Genomic DNA, 23,661 nt, shown 5'->3' on the forward strand with positions numbered 1-23,661 from the left:
GAATTATTAGCATATTTAACAAGATCAGATGTATCACACGGCGATGTTTATTAAAGTTCAGTGTAGCTCGCTATTAAACTAAAGTCATGCAGGTTACTGTTCTACGTTAACCATTAGTTTAATAGTGAGCTACACTGAACTTTAATAAACATTCATAATTAATAATTATTATGAATGTTAATTATTAAATTATTAATTAAAAATATTAATAATAAATTAATATTTTAATTATAAATAATGTATAAAATAAAATAAAATAAATGAAAGAAAAGAAAAACAAAAATATGCAAATCATTTTTAATAAAAAAAAAATAATCGGAAGACACCAACTTTTGTTTATGAGAGATTTCGTATAAGAGTTTTGTACCAACGATTAGGGATGGATCAATCGACCGTGAGATGCGGTGGTTGATTCATTCAATCCAATATCCGTGGATGGCAATGCTGTAGCCAATGAAGTTCTAACTGAGGCTCGGCTATTGCTGTTACCCTCCTGCCATGATCAGAGCTTTAATTTAATTTAATACCTCAATAACACCTTATCCATACACTGTCCTCTACAGATAACGGGGAAGATGAAAAGCATTCTTGCTTCGCCCCTTTAAGCCAGTCCTTATAAGGACTATAAGGACATATGTCAGTAAGAAAAATGCAAATGGCGGCTCGCGTATTAGTTCAGTGCAATAGTTTTGAATGATAAATGATATATATAGAGGTAAGCGTTCTTCATTTTCTGAAATTTCATACGCTATTGATTTGCGCATTTAGCTAATCGCTCGATATTGCGGGCAATCCTTTTCATCTGCAATATCCTCTACAAAATTTCTGCTGGCAGGTCTCAAGACCTGCGGGATTTCTAATTGCGATCATAAGCAATTTTCCAATCACTACCTACTAGATATAACAACAAATAAAACAGACATGGATAATATTACTGATCTGCTAGAGCATCTAAACAAAGAGCAAGCATTAAAATTGTTTAAATTACTGCTTAAAAATTTGATACTGAATGGCCAGGTTTCCTAAACCTGTACACACAGCCGGAAGAATCCGATGATATGGAGGGCGAAGTGGAAGAGATCAATGACACATCCATCTCCCTGCCCGAGAGCCTCAGTCAGACGGTCTTCACAGGAGAACAGACGGGCAAGAGACGTAGAATCGAGGATGATCATGTGGAAAACGAAACACCCTCACAAATAGTCCCGGAAAAAAGGGAAAAGGGGGACCTTTTCCCATTTTTCCTTTTCACGGTAATTCTCCGTGAAAAGGAAAAATGGACCACAGTTGCAAGAAACCTAAGAGAACATCAAATTGGATACTCCTGGGCCAGAAACATCGACAAAGGTGTAAAAATTCAACCAACAACAATCACAGACTACAGAGGAATAACAAAAATGATGGATAACAACAAACTACAGTACCACACCTTCGCACTAAGCAGCGAAAGAAATCTAAAGGTTGTACTGCGAGGTGTCACCGAAGGCATTACCTCCGAGGAGATCGCGGCTGACCTTACCCAGCAGAGCCTAACACCTATCAAAGTCAGCCGGATGTACAGATCCGATAAACAACCGATGCCATTAGTATTGGTTGAGATACAGAACACACAAAGACAAATTTATGACATAACTGCGGTCTGTGGACTTAAAATATCAACAGAGCCACTCAGGAAAAGGGCATCAGCAGGGCAATGCCATCGTTGCCAAAAGTTTGGCCATGCCCAAAGACTCTGTAAAGCCGAGTTCAGATGCCTGAAGTGTGGCGAGAAGCATCAAACCATTACATGCACAAAAGCAAGAACCACACCAGCCAAATGTGCCAACTGTGGAGGTCCCCACCCAGCAAACTACAAAGGATGCAGCCACCATCCCAGAAATCACGGAACTACAAGACCCGTCCAACCTCCCCCAATCTGGACCACTACTCAAAGCATCTCTGCTGCACAGTCATCAAATCATCAAAACCCAATCCATAAAAGTCAGGAAAGGGCTCAACCTTCCACCAAGACCTATGCAGAAGCAGCCCGCCCAAAGGACACAATACAAAGCAATCAAATAGGCTCCAACATCACAGCAATACTGACTACTTCGCTAGCCACTATGCTGCAGGAATTCAGCAGAACAAACCCAACTCCATCCTCCACAAAGAGATTCCTGCAAGGAACCCATTCCATACTCACAGCACTCAACTATGAATAAAACAAAGTAAAACCTAACTCGCTTCTAATTGCAGCCTGGAATGCCAATGGCCTCACCAACAAAACATTAGAACTACAGGAATTCGCAAAGACACAACCCGGACATAATGCTGATCAACGAGACCCACCTAAGACCTGCCAACAACCCAAAAGTGAGAGGATACACAATATACCGAACGGATAGACTCAGCTCCAGAGGGGGGGGCACTGCCATCTACATCAAACCATACCTCCACCACAATGCCATATCCAACCCACAGACTGCAAACCTGGAAACCACAGGAATACAAGTTCACACAAACAATGCTGGAAGCCTCAAGATATTTGCTGCCTACAACTCACCAAGCAATCCTCTACTGACAACAGACCTGGATGCAGTCCTCGGCACCACAGACCCCACCATCATAGTAGGTGACTTGAACGGCAAACACACAGCATGGTTCAGCACCAACAACAGAAGTGGTCGCATACTACACAACTATTCAACACCTAACTCAGTTGTGGTAGCAGGACCCACTGAGCACACTCATTACAGCCCTCATGGCAGATCAGATGTACTTGACATAGCTATCCTTAGAAACATCAGTTATCAATACAAACTAGAGACGCTCAGTGAACTATCATCCGACCACAACCCAATCCTGATCAAACTTGGCACGCAAGACCAACTGGCCCATCAGCACACCTTCATATCGTGGGATAGGCTAGCTAAAATCCTACCAGAATACATTGGTCCTGTCATGGACCAATCATCCACAAAAAAGAAGACATAGATGAAGCAGTAAGCAATTTAACAAGCCAAATTAAAAAAGCACTAGAAGCAGTCACCAAAACCACAACCAACTACCCATCCGCTCGGCTCCCAGAAAACATAATGGACCTCATCAGAACAAAAAACAAAGCCAGGAAAAGATACCACAACACAAGAGCCCCACAGGACAAGAAAACTCTGAACAAGTTGAACAGCCAAGTCAGAAAAGCACTTCAAATCCACAGGAATCAGGATTGGGACAATAAACTATCATCACTCAACCGAAAAGGTCACACAATATGGAAATTTCTGAAGATTCTGCGCACTAAACACAATCCCCTACCGCCCATGCAAACTGCTCATGGAACGGCGCACACTGATAAAGAAAAAGCAGAAGCAATAGCAGAAAACCTAGAAAAACAATGCAGCCCGTCATATGATAATATAAACATCACCCACATATATAAAGTCCACCAGCAGGTCAAGCGTACCTTAAATCAGTCCGAAGACAAACCAACCAGCATCACCCCCACTACTCCAGTTGAAATAACCAACATCATAAAACATCTAAACAACAAAAAAGTTCCAGGGCCAGATGGAATTACTAACAGAATCATCAAATTACTTCCTAGAAAGGCTATTATGCACCTCGTTAACATAACCAATGCAATATTGAGGATACAACACTTCCCCTCTGCATGGAAAACAGCAGACATCATACCAATTAAAAAAAAGCCAGGAAACAATCCGCAACTCCCGCAAAGCTACCGTCCAATAAGCCTGCTTTCCAACCTGGGAAAGATTGCTGAAAAAATTATCCTTTCAAGACTACAAGAAAAATCAGACCAATTAGGAATAATTCCAAACGAACAATTCGGCTTCCGCCGTATGCACAGCACAGTGCAACAAATACACCGACTAGTGGAGCATATCACTCAAGGATACAACTGGAACCTTCACACAGTTGCAGTTTTTCTGGATATTGCCAAGGCCTTTGATAAGGTATGGCATCAAGGATTACTCTATAAACTCATTCAGGCCAACATTCCAACAAACCTTACCCGTCTAATAAAATCATACCTCACTGACAGATCCATGCACATAAAAATAAATGGCACCATCTCAACTAGGCGCAAAATCCTGGCAGGAGTACCTCAGGGATCTCTTTTGGCTCCTTTACTTTTCACAATCTACGTGGCTGACATTCCACAGAACCTGAGGACTACCATCACAGCCCTATATGCTGACGACACAGCCATAATGACAAGATCTCTCCGCCCACACCTGGCGATCAGTAGTCTCCAGGATACTATCACAAAGCTAGAGAAATGGTTCTCCGACTGGAGGATACAAGTAAACCCCGTCAAAAGCTCAGCTATACTGTTCACCAGACGCAAAGCCTTCATCCAAGATGATATTGAACTTCTCGGAAAAAAGATACCATGGCAGACAGAAGCCAATTACCTTGGAGTACAGCTAGACAAAAAGCTAAATTTCAACAGCCATATCAAGCTCATAGGCACAAAGACATCCAGAACCATAGCCCAACTCTATCCCCTGATCAATCGCAACAGCAAATTGGATAAACGCAACAAACTGTTATTATATAAGATGGTAATTCGACCAGTAATCACATATGCATCCCCGGCATGGAGTCACACACCCAAATCTAACATCCAGAAACTACAGAGGATACAAAACAAATGCCTGCGGATGATCTTAGACGCCCCATGGTTCGTCAGAAACACGCAGATCCACAGAGAAACCGAAACCCCTGACATCCGTTCTCTCCTTCATGACCATGCGGAAAAGTTCTTCAGCAAGGCACATTCTCATCCCAATCCACTAATCAGACAAGCTTCCAGTTATAGTGAACATAACTATCAAAAACACAAAAGACCCAAGGCAATCCTGCTTTCAGCAGAACAGAGCTAACTCCATAGTTCACAAAGTGAGAGCATAAGTCTCACAACCTCCCCCATCAAGCTTCTCCACACAGATAAAGGGGAAAATAAAAAGCATTTTATGCTTCACCCAGCAAGCCAGTAACGTTGTTGTTGTTGTTGTTGACATATGTCAGTGGTAGAAATGAATCAATCGACCGTGAGATGCGGTGATTGATTCATTCAATCCAATACTCTTGGAGGGTAATGGATGGCAATGCTGTAGCCAGTGAAGTTCTAACTGACGCTCGGCTATTGCTGTTACCCTCCTGCCATGATCAGAGCTTTAATAGTTCAATAACACCTTATCCCTACACTGTCCTCTACAGATAACGGGGAAGATGAAAAGCATTTTGCTTCGCCCCTTTAAGCCAGTCCTTATAAGGATTATAAGGACATATGTCAGTGGATTCATTCAATCCAATACCCTTGGAGGATAATGGATGGCAATGCTGTAGCCAATGAAGTTCTGAGGCTCGGATATTGCTGTTATCCTCCTGCCACGATCAGTGCTTTAATAGCTTAATAACACCTTATCCCTACACTGTCCTCTACAGATAATGGGGAAGATGAAAAGCAATCTTACTTCGCCCCTTTAAGCCCGTCCTTATAGGACATATCTCAGTAAAATATATCCTTGGAGGGTAATGGATGGCAATGCTGTAGCCAATGAGGTTCTAACTGAGGCTCAGCTACTGCTATTACCCTCCTGCCATGATCAGAGCTTTAATAGCTCAATAACACCTTATCCCTACACTGTTATATTATATATATATTAGATTACATAATAGATTTTCTGTAAAAAAAGATGTTTTTACAGATAATCTATTGCACAGCATATGAATTGCCTGATGCTTTGCCACTCTTCCAGTAGATGGCGTTTGGATTCTTTCTGGTCAGTTTATTATTATAGAGAATAATTCCACTATCTCTAAAAACATCTTTTCTAGAGATCGAATAGGGTTCATTTCACAAAGGGAATTTATAAACGAGATGAAAAGAAATTGGCTCAATGCTGAAGATCTGTTCAATGGGTTTTTATTCAGCTATCACCCACCCTGCATGCCAATAATGAAATCTGCAAGACGTTACCATGGTGTTGCCATAGCAATTCTTAGTAAGGAGATTGTATGAATAAAGGGACATCTCATATTAAAAAAAATCTAAGATTAATCCCATGACTAGTATAAGAGGGCCTGTGAAATGAAGGAAGATTACGAACTGTAATAAGTCAAAGAATTGTAGGCAATATACATCATGTGACTCATGAGTGTCCAGCTTCAATTTTTAGAAGATATCTGTGTACATTGAAGGATAGCAGAACTATAAGCCTATTTTCCTAGGGTAAAAGTAATAAAATATAAAAAATAGAGACTAAAATCCAACTACTCAATGAATAATCATTCGGCTATTTTCTTTTGAAGTGTCTGCAACTATTAAAATAAACGCATTCTCTGCCTTTTCCCATTCTCTTGTTTTCCTCTATACAAACACACTATATTAGTCCCAGCAGATAGATAAAAGGAAAACCTAAGTGGCCCAGCAACTGAAATATCAACGAGCGGATTTCGTTTAAGTGCCAGTTGTCACCTGAACCCTTCTAAATATTTCCGATCTTATATTTAATTCAGAAGATAGTGAGATCCTGTCGAATTCGCATTACTTTAGATGCGATATTTGCAATTCAAAGCAGAGACATATCGCTCTTAAATATTTATGACAAATCCGTTCATTTATATTCCTGGTGCTACTCCGAATTTGCAATGAATGTATTTGGTTTGCTAAATAAGAAAATAGAAGGAATGTTTAATAAAATTCCACTCTCTTTTGTCTATATAATAGGCAAATATTGCAGTCGGTTCTCATTAAATACATCAACTATACAAAACATAATTCAAAATCAAGTATCCAAGAAATAAGGACTTTACTCATTATTAAAATTAAGCAAAAGATCAATTTCATTGTTGTTTTCTGTGATTTTATTTAAATCTGTGAACAATGATCTACTATCTAATGCAATTCCTGCTAAGTGAATAGAGATTGCATTTGGATATAATGCACCTAGCTTTATTCACTCTTTCAAACAGAAAGTGGTTAAATGGGATATTATTGTACATTCTAAAGATGGAGAGTAAAATTCTGTTGCTGAAGATATCTTAAGTGTTTACGAGAAAAAATAGAGATCATAAAATTATTAATATAAGGAAATTGAAAAACAGAATTAGTGATCAATTAGGATAATTGCTGTTAGAAGTTAACAAAAGAGCTGTTAAAAGCAAGTCACAGGTGACCAATATAACATTATGATGAATTGATTTTTTTCGATGTTTAACAGGAACCCTCATGAGCCGTAATCTATATGTAATGAGTAAATATATAAGGCAGTACTCAACTAGAAGGAAATCCCACATTTAAAATTTATTAATTATAAAAGCTTATCCTTTAAAACACGATACAGTCAAGGTGGTCTTCCTGCTTGTGTTGAGGCCACCGCACTAACAAGGCTGGGGGAGTCTTTAAACCTTACTTTTGAGGGATAAAAAATATTTTGAATGTGGAGAAGACAGCTTGTGCAGTGATTACAAAACCATCCTTGAATATTGTGAGTCTTTCAAAAAGTCTGGTTTTAGTAATAACTTCACCATCACACACTTCTCTCGATATTTTGTTTCCTAGGTTTTGTTAACTGCAAGCAGAGTTTGTTTTAGATAACCTATCGCGAATATACCTAAGAACAATTAAAAAAAAACAACTTGCACTAATAACTGATTGAAGAGTGTTCAATAACATCTAGTCCAACAAGTATGAAGCCTCTCCACTATCCAACAACGCCGCGAAGCACCAAATAAAAGAGAAGGGCCCTTTGTTTGGCGATTATTCCCTAAATATTTATATTGCGCGTGTCATGCGGTGTAACGTGTAGCAGTTTATGTATGAAAGCTAACGGAACTGCAATTATAAGTCTTTAAGTTAAATGCACCTATGAATTCAAATATTGAGAAGAAAATTCTAAATAAATTAAAATTAATGTAGTCCTCGAAGTATATTTTCATTATCTACCCTATATATATATATATATATATATATATATAAAATGATAAGCCTTTTATGTCATGTTTTTTAAAACGTTTTCAAACTCAGGGGCTAACCTGAGTGTCGAGTTTTCAAAATTCGAGTCATCATAATTCAAGGAGAACCGGCCTACCAGTCCGGAACTCGGGGGGGGGGGGGGGGCGTAGGCGCCAGAACCCTCCTAGTATGGATATAATAACTTCTACAAATTAATCGAGACTTGGTATTTGTTCTTTGAGTAAAAGAACAAATACCAAGGTATTTGTTCTTTTACTTAAGGTAGAAACTTGGTAGAAGACCCCTATAAGAGATTCATGAGCATCTTAAGAATAAGCTGTAACCGAGAGTAAGTCTTTTGCAATTCTGATATTTTATCTTAATGCCATTTTTATATTGCTTTTAATAATTTCAAATATCTCATCCCGGAATTTATACTGCTCTTCACCTTCTACTTGCATTCTAAGAACATCACGGGCAACAAGCTATAGTAATATTCCACAGAACATCGGCGATGTACAAGAAACACGAGATGGCCTTTCGTGTAATGTGTCTAATAATATCATAAACACGTTCGTGTCCAAGAATTCTTCAATACAAGCAAAGCAAGAGATATTTTCCCACTGGAACACTTCCAACTACAGTGAGATATTAAAGTTAATATTTCAAAAGGCCGTAGCAATGACAAGCGCGTCCACCATCTCCGAGGGGGTACTCGCAAAGATTCAACGTAAGAATAAAGCGTATAAACCTAAGGAGTGTCACTTATTTCGATTTTTCTTGATAGGTGGTACTGGTTCCCGGGTGTCGGCACGATTACATGTGACATTTTTGGTCGCTGGAGTTACCTCGTAAAATATTCAGCATTGGTTGCAGCTTATTGCTGGGGAACACAGCGACGCGTGTTGTTGTAAATTGTCGGAAATGCAAAAATCTGGCCGAAGTAACTGGAGAAGACACCGACCCTGTTTTTATATTACGTCTTCTCGTTCTGCTTGAGGCATTTCTACTCAACTTTCTTGTTTTTTTTTTTCGGGGGGGGGGAGTGTAGCTGCTACTTGTTTACTTTCTCGGGGTGTGACAGAAGTAAACAACCAGGGTTACACTTTTTCGAAGAAGTGTAAAGACTTCCTTCAATATATTTAGGACCCGAAACTTCCATTAAAACTTCTTCGTCTACCTCTTGGGACCCTGCAAGAAAGCCGAAGTGGAGAAAGGCGCCCACAAACTTAAAGCTGTCACTTATTTCCAATTTACCAACTCAGTTCTTTTCTGAAAGAAGACGCATCCGTTGTTGCTTGGCAACTGGCTAGCTGTTTTACATATGGTTTCGCAAATCTACTCCGCACAGAAAGAAGAAGACACTACGTTACACCGAGGGGAGGGAGGGAGGGAGGGATGCTACCTAGTAAATTCGCGGCGACGCAAGCTGCAACGTTGACCTCGTTAGGTTGTCATACCGCCGTAACTCCGCGAGCGATATTAGCTTTTGCTGCCCGTAAGAATTGACGGTGTGACGGGGAAAGGGCACGATGAGGGGGGGGGGGGGGGTGGAGGGAGTGGCAGAAAAGCGGAGAAACTTCATCTCCGGGATCAAGTCCGCCGTATGTAGCGGACGACGTTTGAGGCGGAAGCTGAACAACCTAATAACCCTCCGAGGCGGATTACGTGGCAGTGCAGGGGTAGGGGGAGTCAGAAGGAAGAGGATGAGAAGTTCTCATCGGTTTCCTTATTGCCAACATCTAGGAAAGTGTTATACAATTCTTAAGAACTGGGTTTTAGTGAGAGTAGTTCGATGGTTGAAACAGCAGCTTTTGTTAAGAAGGCTTCTTGCGATACCTGGGGGGTGATAGGATTAGGTGCATTCAAAGCACCTTCCTTCGCCTGAAGTGGCGGAGTATCCCTAATACCCCGCTAGCACTCTTGCTTCAAAACAAAAGATGGCTTTCCTTTCAAAAAAAAAAAAAATATGCGAGAGAAGATCGGCAGAGAAGAACGAAAAATAATACTCAAGAGAATGATTAGCGAATTAAATCAAAGACGTAACTGGGAGATATAACTGCAATATATGAAAGAAATAATTGAGTGAGGAGAAAATGAGGTAATTTTATCGTCATCAGGAGGTTAAAAAAATACTTGCATAAAGTATTCGATGACAGTTCTCCATACTGTTCAGCTACAGACCGTCATTACGTCACAAAAGATGCTGTGCTAGCTGTAGAAGCTGATAGGTTAGGAATAAATAGTCCATAAGTTAGCTGGATATATTTTTGCAAACAAACTCTAGCGCTGAATTCCCGGTATTAAAAAAAAAAGAAAAAAGCTCACACTGATAATGAAACACTTGCTGCATTTGATATCTTACCGAAATCTTGAGAAAACGTTAAGCATTATTTCGATTACGTGAGTAGATGCCAGCAAGAATTATCAGTGGAGCAGGAATCATCTCTAGATTCAATTCCTAAACGGATGTAAGAAACTAATCATACCCATAGAATATGACTACATACCATTGACTAGTTTCAGAATATCCAACCCTTAACCCTCTCACGATATCGAAGCTCAGAGCTGTTCATGAGTAGAAAAACATCATTTCTAGTCCTTCAAAAACAGGTGAAACCATGTTTCTAAAACTGTAGAACAATTAGGTTCTACTCTAAATTTTAAAATCTGAATGAAAAGAAAAAAAAATCACGATTCGCCCTCCACTCATATTTCGTTTATTGACAGATCGTATATGATGTAATATTTCCATGGTATACACTACTATTACCGAGCGTATGCAGCAAATATTCCCTCAAAAGAATGAAGATCGAAGTTATAGGCTAGGCTCGAAAATAAATAAAATGTAATTTCCTTTAAAATGGTTATTTTTAAAAACATTGTTTTTGTCTTGTGGAAGTCCAAGTGTTAGCCGTTCGTTTTCAAACCTTCAGTTTGAATTTCTTGATCTACTTTTTCCACTGTTCCTTGTGCTTTTGTTTTTAATTTAGGAACCTTGAAATTATGCATTTTAAATTAATGCAAGTATCATAATAGCTGTGATCGAACACAGCATCATATTGACTCCCAAACGATGTTTGCATTTACTCGTACGTTTCAACATCTGTGCACAATCAGTAGCCCATATGGACACGTGACTGCATCGGCATATGCCAGAGAATGTGCTCAATACTTTTGGATCAATTCTCGTATATCCTTCTCTTAAACACGCTGTCTTTCATCAAGCGGAATTAGAAACTCGAATACATTCCCATTGATCGGTATGTCTCTGAAATCATTAATAATGTAGTGTGGGGATGGGGGTTAATAAGTCTTAACCCCCACCCAAATATCTCCTGAGGACCAATCCACCAACAAATGACAATTCTTCACCATTCTCGCTGTATATACTAAAACAAACTAATCAGAGACGGAAACAAGGCATGTGATGTCCAATCACATCCGCTTTCAAGAGATTCTTTAAATCATTACCCAAACAATATCTGTCCAACTGCCACAAAATACAAATATTAGAATAATTTTTTGGATAGACTGAAACATATATCTTAGGTAATTAATATTTTATTAACATTTCAACTTTTCTATAAATGAATACGATAAAAGAATAAATATATCTTGTTGATATGTAAAAAAAAAGTTATCGCAGTTTCCACTGTTTACATTTCGAACATCTAATGCTCCGAACTTATCAGAATGACAGCTGCTATTTCACAGATAGCTGCTCTGTTATTTCCTCAAGCCAAAAACATGACATATAACTATTATTATTAAACACTGAATATTTGGAATTCGGATGCGATCCTATGGATCACATACTTATCTCTGAACAACGGAAATTGCTGTTGACAGAAAACATATCTGCCTAATATCCAGTGGGCACACGTGCAAGACAAGTACGTGTATGTCGTCTCTGTTCATTATTTTCTCAGTTTTTAGAGGCACCGAAGCAAAATAAACAGCACTACATAGAGAACTCATTACGAACAGGTGATGGAAAACGAAGAACAAGCTAAGAAAACAAATATTTCACGCTATGTGAACTGTAAAATATCACAAGAAACATTCGTATTAATATTCTGTTCTTTATATAATTATATCTATGATAAAATTATAAATGTTAAGTTTAAACCAAAAAAAAATGTCAAAAATAGTTAACATTTTCGGATCTAAAGTATGTTTTATTTTATGTCACCATCACTATTTTAATAACATTTCTCTCATGTAACCAGGGAAAAATTTAATTTCTCGTTAGTTCCATAAATAATTGCAATTCATGCATGATCACCGATAGGGGTACTACATGTTCTTATTTATAAAATGTTTATGTTAAAAAATTAATGATGTACTTATAAAAAGTAAGCTAAATAATTTTTTGCCTAAGATAAATGATTTTTCTTCATTTTACAGCTTGATGTTATATGAGTGCAATGTTTTTATTAAATTAATAATAAATAATAATAAGAAAAATAATAAAATAAAAATAGATACATGTTGCTGCAGTTCCCGATTGTGCATAACTTCGCCATTAGGGCATAGATAAATAGCGGGTGGCTATATTGATAAAAGGCAATTGCCTTGCTGGTGTTATAATTGTTTTGCTGTTCTTTGTGTGGCTGCGATTTCCAGAAGGTTTCCTTTCCACCTGAGCTCAATCAGAAAAACACTCGCCTACAGGAAAGTTATTTCAAGTCCAATAACTTCGTAGATCTATATAGTATTGTGCGCCCCCTATAATCAATGGCAGGCACCATTATTTGCAATGCAGAGCAAAATTGCTAACTAAGCTATGCCGTATAGGTCGTTCAGCGTTTTAAAAGCTATAATTACTTTTCCAAAGTAACTGAGAGTAATATCAGTTATAATTGCTACTGCTCAAAAAATGTAAATGCGCGATACCATTTTGAAAGGGTTTAAGAGTTGAATATAAGCAATACAAAACTATCATCAGAGACACTATATTTACTATGTTACCATATTTTTTTTTAATTCGGTTTATTTAGCCAACAAAGAAAGTATCAAAAATTATTGTTGTGCTCCTATAAGTAAACCGAACCTCTAATTTCACGTAATACTCATTACTAATTACATATCTTAGTTATTTCAATGCCAAATGACACAAATCATCTTAGCCCAAATTCCCACATCACTGTTGTAACCAGCATTTTTCTGTTAGGAATTTTTTTCCCTGTTCAACGCTAGTTTTGAAAATGTCTAACGTACTGAACAGTAAGAGCAGTTGATGTCTACTGAAATAGGCAAGAACTCAATAGAGTTTAAAATATTGCCTTCAATGTTCCGGTCAAGAGGTAGCTTGAATGCAACTAAGTGAATGGAGAAATCCATTTCTAAGCTTCGAAAGTAAGACAGAGTTACATCGAGGAAATGTTTTATGCTATTCTAAATTCACTTAAGTACCTCGTAAGTATCCTGACAGTACAGATGGACGAAAAAATGAGATCTTTTTTCACTGAAAAGCAAAGTACTTGTAACTATCAGGAGACGTGTCACTCAAATATTGTGCAATGCTGGCATGATCTCGTAATATTGTACACAGTGAAAATCAATATAGGATTCTTTTTCTCCTAAAAAATACAGAAATTTTATTTAACCTGTAAACTCTGACATCATTAAACAATGCCCACCCCAAAATAGATCAAAACCATCAACAAATATCACTTTTCATTTAACAGTAAACTGTTATACGAACTTACACTATCACTAACATGTGACAAAAATAGCATTCAAGTAGGGTGTTGTACATTATTCGATGTTTCTATTTTGTTATGACGATTCTCTATCCCTGACCTAACATAAGCAAGAATTTCCTTGTAGAATTCTATACGTGGTAAGATATATGAATTTTATTTTTATATAAATAAAGCAAATAAAAGATAAAACATTTGGGAATATGTATACTAGTATTGCTACGACATAGGCCAATGTTTTTTTCACTGTTGGATTATCTGGTGGATTGTTTTCTTTGAAATTGCATTACTCGGATTTGTAGGGTTATCATAAACAGTTTCATAACTGAAAACAACTAGATTGCGGTGGGATCGGATAGTCCACATGTAATAAGCGTGGGAAGCATGAAATTTTACGACACCAACAAGGGTTACATACAATCAGACCGAAATGGAAACTTATATTGGAATAAAGAAATTGCTCTTATAAAGAAACTAGCAAAAAACGGAACGTCCAAGTTTTAAAAGGACACCTTTCTTTGTAGCAAATCGTAAACACAGTCGTTTTTCTTCCATTCTTTGTGTTAGATATATCTATCCCCTTTTTATGTAAGTCCCCCGACATTCGACATCACCATCGCTGTGAGAATCATCTATATTTGGCTCCGAAATATCTCGGATAATATATGGAGTGAGACTCGTCATTTATATCAGAATGGCTATCATTTGTGGCAGATGGAATATCAATTCCCTGCGGTGTGACGGTTCAAGTCTCCCTGCAGTTCTTGTGTGTTATGGAGTGTCTGTACAGAATATTCTTTTGTAGAATCTTTACATGCACCAAATATGTCCGGTATGTTGATGCCATGAACTATACACAGCGGTATATACTTCATCCAATGCGAAGAAAATACCATCAACCATACATATAAAGAAATGAGTGTCGCCTCACAAAAGTAATACATTTATTTCTATCTTTAAAATGTACTTTATTATACTGCCACGTTTGAAATGAAGGGAAATATGGGCAGTTTGAAATAGTAATAACGTGATTTTAAACAACTAGCTGAGCTTTATGATCATAAATATTTATTTAAATCGCATTTGGTGATACATTTCTGATGCATTAATAGAGCACTTTATATCGCAATATTTAAACTCGGTTAGGTTGGATTATACACAGAGTAAGATTAAAGTAATGCTATAGTTTATATTGCCACAGATGTGGAGTTCCCATTCATGTATTTTAGATATTAAATTTTAAAATATGATTGTCTTGAATAATGTAGGCAACAATCCCACATTCTTCGCATTTCTTCACCGCTAACTCATCCAAATGTCCAAAAACCATTCATCTATACTAGAAGGGTATAACACTCGTAGTACGTAGCATGCAAAACTGCGTAGAAACACGATATATGAGGATGGACAACACTAGTGAGTGAGCTAAACCCTTCTCTATGCGTGTAAATCCTTCCAGATGTTCGGATTGGATTTAGATCTATTCACAGTAGTGTCAAAGGGTCTCGGCAGGTGTTTTATTTCCAGTTTCCTTTCCACTCATCCAGAAAAATCAGCTGTTCATCTATTTCATTGTGCTGAAATACATATGAAAACTTCAAAAGAAGAAACTATAAAAAAAAGCGACAAATAGCCGAAATAATTCTATTATTCAACTGTTACTGTTTTACATAAGTTTTACCTACTTCGCCCAATAATGGCGCAATTCTCGTGTATTCAGCTTAACTTTGAATCAAAGATGTTGCTCTGAATCTAAGTTGGTTTTCCACCTCTATGGCATTTGTAGAATGCACCAGAAACAAGAAAGGACTATTTTCTTAATAATCACTAAGAAAATCGTTTTTTAAGAAAATCTATAGTGTACTTTTTTTTAGGCAGAGTAATCTTAGATTCCTAACAACGAAGGATTAGCAAAGAAATGAAATTTCTACTGTTTGGAGGAAGCATCTCTTGAACCTCTTAGCAACGAAGCGAACAGTTAACGGTTAGTATTGCTCCTACTTGTAGCTTTAAGACAAATCTCATCTTTTGTCTGCACACGTATCTAAAACCAATTAATCAATGCTCTTTTGATTAATACATAGCAGTCGACGTCAACTTCAAACACACTATTATAGGCCCGCCTTCAGCGATTAGCGTAGATAGCATCGAAAAATCAACTTGCTTGGAAAAGTACATTAAAATTTGTGACTCTGATGGATTCTGCAATCAGAAGATGGTGACTTTGATGGATTTAGCGCTACAATTCACTCTTTGACTAAGCTTGCAGATGAGGCAACTTGCTCTTGCAAAAAAACATTTTATTTTCAAGGCTTCTAACGCTGCGCAAGTGAGTTTCTTTAAATTTCTTCAGCTGGTAATCAATGCAGTGCACACCAAGAAAACAGGGCTGCAGCTCCAACACCCCAAGGCACACCGGATAACCTTTTGCTATTCTTGTTCATGTATGCCCTGAGTGAGTATATTTTAGTACAAAAACTAAAGAGAAACTGTAGTTTTTTCCTTAGTTTTTGTACTATAACGAATTAGCAGTTAAACTCCATCACACTTATTAATGATACTAAATATATTCCTTTCATACGTAGTTACAAATTATTTATTTAAATTAAACTTGGATGAGAATGACTGCTAAAAGATCGCCACAGCGCTACATTGATTTTTCGGAAGGCTATATTTTATTCAAATTAATCCTCTGCATTAATTTTCTATCATCACCATCCATCCACCAGTTTTCCCTTCAAAAATTAACTGCATTTTTTTCTTTTCCAGCTGCTAACATTCCTGTGCTATTTTCCGTGCAATGTACTTCAGCCTAAAAACTACTTCGCTACAGCTAAGTTAAAGCAAGTCATTGTGATCTAATGCAAGAAAGATTACCTTTAAAGGCCGCACAGATCGCTGCTAAAACCGACAACAATAGGCGAAGAGGCTATTTGGATTAATGCCAATCTACGTTTCCACCCCACCTTGCTATCCAAATCTCTCTTACTTTCATTACTGCCTTTACCCGCTTTCTTCATTTTTGTCCTTCAACTGCCAAGTAAAGGAAATAAAAAAAAGCATTTGACGTTTAACAAAATCGAAAAACAGCCCGTAAGCCCGTTCTTTAGTTACTCTTAAAAAAATAAAAAAAAGGGAAGTCTGATAACAAAAGAGTTGATTGTTTCTATTGCCTGACAGTATGTCATAACCTGCTGTATGTGCAAATGAATGGGAGATTTCTGCAAGCATCATAAGATTCCATAGTGAAATAAAAACCATCAGGAAATTCTGGGGAGACTACATACTTTAAAACGGTTAGTGTGTATAGGAAGAACAGCGTAAACAGACATGATACACTGCAATGGAACCTGAAATAACCCGCAGTTGTGTTTTTATGACTCCAAGCCAAAGAACCTTCAGAACTGCGAACCATGTTAAAGTGCGAAGAGGGAAGTTAACGTCAACTACGTCATTGTAACCGCTGACAGTTTTTTTAAATGGCTAGTAGATCTGAGTTTGAATTATTTGGTTTATTTGAAGTCATGTTAGCTAAAGCTATAATGAATAGCATATCTGGCAAATGACTTGGGAACTTTTTTTTTTTTGAATGTGTGTGTGTGGGGGGGGGATAATGAGTCTTCTACATCTGTATGAAACCATACAACTCATATTCAGGTCGGAAAAAAAAATCCATGTTTCTCACATCCTACAAATCGGAACCTAGTATGAGAGACGGACAAAAGTCTTTGTATTCTAAGTGGGGTTTGAACTCGCGTCTTTTTCTTATAACTGAGATGCTGTCATCCTAGAAAAGGAAGCGCACCTAATTAAGGAGCATCGTTTTTCTCACTTCTCGTTTATTTTTAGCTGACAAGAGTGAAGCTGTGGGAAGTCTGTTACAAGAAGATTCTTGTAATCCGAGATCGGCCTCTCACAATGACACAAAATGTGACAATGGCCGGTTGTGTTCTAGTTTATGGATCATTTATACATACTTTGAACACTCATACGTGAAAGGCTAGCAGGATATTGCTAGCCTTTCATGGCGTAAATAAAAAAAATTATCAACAAATCAATCAACGAAAAAATACTGTATGAAAGGATTCATCAGTTACAATATTCATTTTAAACATAAAAATATTCAAATCTTAGTATTATCTTAAAAACTAAGTTTTATTATTTTTTATATATGTTACTGTTAATTAAAAATAGTTATTTCTTTATTACCCAACTAAATTTTTTATTCTTTGCATCAACACCATTTCACTTTTTTAATATTAAATATTGTTAACATTTGTTAATTGCTTTGGTTATCAGTTTTAGCATTACATGTAAAGTTAATGAATAGTATTTCAGCAAAGAAGTTGTAATTATAGGTAGAAGAATGACCTATAATTAGCTTCTAATTTCACTTTGTTCTTAGAGCTAAGTGTATTAAACATTTTAATTACTGATTCCCCATATGAAGTATAATGTTCCTGTAGCTCTAAAGGATTGTAAAAAAAAACATCTAACGGAAAGCAGACGGTAAACAACCATCGTCTGTTTCATAAGTCCCCAAATACAATAGTGCCTAAAAGAGAGACACTTGTTCAGAGGCAATTAATTAATCTGGAGGGATTCTGTTAGCGCACGTGCGTGTCTGAATGAACTGTTTGAAGAGGAGACTTTTCCCTGGGTAAAATTTTACTTGAAATATTTTCTGTTGCTTTCGTAAACGAATTTTAGTACCTTAAAGAAACGCAATCAAACGGAGTTGGAGTTAAATCAGCTGTTCCAACAAACGCACCACAAACTGTGGGGAAAAAATAAAAATATTTTGAATTTTCATCAACAGTTGATTACTTTTTTCCATGCAGCCATTCCAACAAGTCATTCCTTTTGAAATCTGCGTTTAGAAGACGATGGATGAAAGAGTGGAGCGGGTGGGAAGAGAATTGGAGAAATATATGGAAGGGAACTGGGACTAATATACTTTTCATTTTGTATTTTCATCAAGATTTCATTATTCTGGTCAATTTTTTAAGATTGTATTTGAAAACAAATCTTTTGGAAATTGAATGCCCTTTTTAAACAAACCACATGTTTTCTATTTCAGCCAGGAATAAAAAAAAAATTTTTTTCTCTGAGATTGTTTCCATTTTCTATATATATATATATATATATATATATATATATATCCAATAAGAGAAAAAAGAAATCAGAAAAGCTAATACAAACCCATCCCAACTGAATGGAATGATGTGAAGGAAATACAAATTCACGCATGCGTGAATCTTTTTTTGGGGGGGGGGGGGATACTGGAATTCGAAATAACAGTCGTAGAAACTATCTTGAATGTATAAGACGTTATAGTTTAGGTAAGTACGCCCCTCAAGTAAGGAAGTTTACCGTTTGATATATGCATGTGGCCTGAAAAAATGACGTAACATTTTTCTTCTACGCATGACAAATCTCAAGTGAAATGGATCAAATAGTTTCGAGCCACGTTGTTTTACGACTATGATCAAGATTAATTTAGAAAAAATTGAAAGGAAAAAACCAAAAGAACTGCCTGGATTTGTTATGTCTTAACCTTATTCGAGAAAGAGACTTAAAAAAGGGTTTTTTCCCGAATAATCCCCTTCACTTAAAAGGAATTAGAATTTCTTCTCTTTTTTCGAACACATTTCGGGACATCAGACCCCAAGAACTTGGATTCAAGTCTGCAAGGTACCAGCATAACGAATATCGCAATTATATTCGCTTGAAAAGTATTATACCCAAGTTGCTAGCATGCTTTTAATTTCCTATTTAAATTTTCTGAATTCTTAAATGAGCAGGGATATTTCACAGATTTAAGCTGCACGTGTTTGTAATTAAAAACTTCAATGACGTTCGAACACGTGGCTGGACACTATTCGTTGAAAATAGAGATCTATACTCCGAATCTAAACCTATGTACTGCAAAATGACAATTCATCCTGCTGTCCAGATCGTTATTCCTCAATAATCTTCCCAAATAACTCCATAGAGTAGTCAAGAGAACAATAATGTTTACCCTTTGATTGAAAACCATCTGGTGAGGGTGGTAAGAAAATCAAATGTCTTTTTTTCATTAGAAGGCAAGTTAGTTTTTTTCTGCAAGAGAAAAAATGGCTTTTGTATAAGAACACGACCTCGAGTATGTGCGTACGTGTGTGTGCATGTATGGGGGGAATTGCTTCAAAATAAAAACTGGATTTCGGGACATTAGACCAAGAACTTGAATCCGAGTCTGACAATGTGGGAACCTGGGATTCCAGGGCACCAGCATATCGAATCTCTGACCAGAGGACCTCGCATACAGGATTACTAATTCTATGCAGTAACCAACAAACACCAAAACTCTTGAATAGCATCCAAGACAATGATGCGATGTTGCCAGGTTATCTTTTTTGTCGGTACTGATGTTCATTATGGCAAAGGTTTAATTGGATCAGTTCAAATATGAAACACCTCCTCCATGAGCTATTTGCAATTCCAATTCGAAAGTCAATGTGAATAATTTGTAGGGCAGCATGTTCGAAGTCGAAGCGGATGTCTAAAATGCCCTTTCCAATAATTCCTTCAAAGAAGAAATTCAAAAAAAATATCAGTTGGGATGTCAGTTTAATGAAATATGGAGGTCTTGAAATGAGACGAATACGGTGGTCTGGGTATAGCAATTAAGATTTTAGCAGCGCCTTCAGTTAGCACAAAATAAGACGAGCGGGTTCATTACAAGTTTTTAATTTTTGATGCGCTCGACGCAAGACTTGGAGAACATCACTCACCTACGGCCCACTTTTGATGGATATGTATTCCACTTTACTTCAGTAGATTATCAATATGGGATGTGTATTGATTTGTACAACTTCAAAGGGACTTTTCTAGACAGCGCAATAAAATCACAAGCAGTCAAATACAAGACTTACTAATTCGTTGTCTCAAGAGATAATCCGCAGATTTACCAAACAGAGGTTTTCGTTAACTTTCGCAATGAACTACTTTCAACAGTAATTATTGTGTATTCTACAAAGGGTTGGAATCCATAAGCTGGAGAGATACGAATGGTTCTGAATTAATATATTTAGATGTGCAATCTTTACTGGCAAAAAGCATTCACAAGTCGCTCCAAAATAGTTCCCTTTTTTCATAGAAATAAAACGAAATTTGGTGTATATATTTCGATATATGTCTCTTTGGGTGAATTGTTTACATAAAATGTGCTTTTTCTAGAAAAAAAAAACTTTTTAGTGAATGTACGCACCAATGGCCGTCGGTGAAAAGTTTAAGTGGGGGTGCTGTATAAAAAAAAAAATAAAATAAAAAGTAAATAAAAAAAAAACTTATAAATTTACATATTAAAAATATTTCATCCTCACCACGAACAAACACCAATAATAAAAGTTTCGTATCAATAGCAATGACAAGAGCAAACGAATATCGGCGTTAGATCGCAGTGCATTTGTTTCGTAAGCTAAAGCGTTCATCGAACAATTCCAATTATTAACTATTCAATCAATGTCAAAACATAAGCTGTAACCTTTAACATGTTGTATTGCATTTATATAATGTTGTAAGCATTGTTATTTATAAACACAAACGAAATTTAATTTTTTCTTGGGGTTGCTGCAATGCTGATGTACGAGCCGTCACTGGTAAGCACCTACTTTTAAATGAGTATGAACATTGGTAGCGTAGGTGCCACCTAACAATGGACTCGGATAACAATCATTATGCCATTCTTGTCAGCTTTGAATTATATGTTAACAATACTTTCATGAGCAAAAATAATTTGACCACCCATCCAGTTTCAGGCAGCATGGATGGCGGGAAATAGGCTTTCAGTGATGGCATCCTGGTATGAAGATTGTCCCCTCATCCACTATGTTGGCTGCTAATTCTTACCTGAGTACTGTATCGGATCAGATATTGCATTGCACTTGCAGAGTGACTGTCGCCCGATGTATATGGACTCTTTTAGCAACGACAGCGTTCCGTGTCACAAGCACTATGTAAGCATAGTGCTTGAAAAGCGTTCCATGTGCTTCTTCGGCCTCTAATTCTCATCTGAATCCCATCGAACATTGTGGGATCATGTGGAACGCATCATCCGCCAGTGCCTCGCTCCATCAGTGACAGAAGAGAAGATATTTTGTCTAGATGGTCCAGAACATCTCACGATACTTTCCGTGGTCTAGTAGTCGATGTCAAGCGGTTATATCGACCAATGGGGGCCTGACTCACTACTCGGTTGGTGTATATTATGATTTGCCAGATTAAAAGCGCTGGCTGTAATATGTATGTCTGTGCATACATACAGTATATATTGATCAAAAGGGACTACATGTGCGATTAATTCGGATTAAATTTATCTGATTTTTTTCAAGATGCCAATTTAAGTGGATAAGAGACAGTGTGACTATTTCGTTGCCTGACAGCACACATTTTATTCCGGAGCTGTACCAATACAGTCGTCCGCAACATCAACGCATGCACTGCCGTAAACGACACTTATGTGTCTGAATCGTGAAGAAGTCACGTCCGTGCGAATGTTACTAACCCACTTTAAGCTGCACAAAATGCGCAACGATATTAATCCTAAAGTTCTTCATTTCCCGGCAGAATTTTAATTTTCTCTCCTCCTCCTTATTTTATTCAAAACACCTTTTCTTTAGCGTCGAAATTCGTCATTAAATGTCGCTCGACTGGCTAGGCGGAGTGGCGGCAGGAAATCACGGATATTTGGCGAGTTTGACAGAACGCCATTTGATAGCCAGTCTGAAGAATTGATGCATCTTTAAGTTGTCTTTGAGCCGGCAATAAGTACATTAGTAAACAGTGACAGCTGGCTCAGTCCTCTTTCTATCTTATGTCTTTCTTTAGGCGATGTTAAAAGCAAAAGAAAACAGTTTGCGATGAAAGAAAAAAAACTATTCCGATGTGTTAATGAATTTCTTGAAATAAACGAAAAGTATGACAACATGACATTAGTGTTAGCTTCTTATTTGTCCTATGCAAGAATATCGTAATAGACGTACGTGTTGGCAATGTGTTTACATAATCTCAATGTCTACATTTCTTCTTTTTAATTGACTGAATTAAGATGTTAGCATTCCCTCATCATTTATATTGCTATTCAATATATTTAGAAGGAACGTATCAAATATGAATGACTAATCTTTCCTAATTATTTGTATTTATATGAATAATTTCATTCAAAATCTATATAACAATATGGCTCATTATTTCGGATGTCACAATACTCTTAGATTAATTAATAATTGAATTTCTTAAAAATATCTCAGAACTTAAAAAGACACCTTAATATTTTGTGTTTAGGTGGTGATCTTTATTCTCGTTTATGGATAGATTGCATTGGGGATTCGAAAAAATGGGTTGTAATGTGGATTCGAAAAAAATGGCGACAGCGAAGAACTCAGTGAATTCGGAGATGCGATTTGTTGATATATTATAGAGGTAAGACTTTGATTTAGTTGCAATTTAGGAATTGTAGTGATTTCTGAAAAAGAAATACGTCATTGGATTTAACGGTAGCTATCGCAGAAAAGCTAACTTGTGGAAAACTTGTCCAGTTGCATTCGATACAAAGGAGTGCATTTTGATTGAGATTCACTCAGCGAAAAATAAGGTTTCGCTATTAATTCTCAGTTTTAGTAATTGACCAACCCCGAAACAAAACCTACTAGAAGTAATTATGACTGACATAGACCGACGCCCTGATAGAAACACTAGACAAAGGTCTGGCGCTAAGCCTACTCAAAAAATTACTAAAGAAGTTTGAAGTGGAATGGCCAGGATACTTGAACCTGTACTCCACAACGAGAGATGATGAGGAAAGCGAAGATACTGCTAATACAAAGGAAAAACTGGATTTGGTGGTCTCCAATCCCCCCCCCCCAGGATCAAGGAGACACCCACCCGCGGAAAAAACGCAAAACACAGACGACAGAACCACCCACAGATGAAGGTATGGAGGAAGAC

General features: G+C 37.1%; 1 protein-coding gene across 3 annotated transcripts in view; it reads right to left on the bottom strand.

Moving 5' to 3' along the window:
* The window catches only part of LOC150097934 (teneurin-m-like), a 670,875-nt gene that overhangs the window by 588,546 nt on the left and 58,668 nt on the right, over positions 1-23,661 (bottom strand). The window lies entirely within an intron of this gene.

The sequence above is a fragment of the Typopeltis vanoorti genome, chromosome 16 (genome assembly GCF_054136105.1).
Source record: "Typopeltis vanoorti isolate ZY-2024b chromosome 16, IOZ_Tvanoo_1.0, whole genome shotgun sequence".
Taxonomy (NCBI): domain Eukaryota; kingdom Metazoa; phylum Arthropoda; class Arachnida; order Uropygi; family Thelyphonidae; genus Typopeltis; species Typopeltis vanoorti.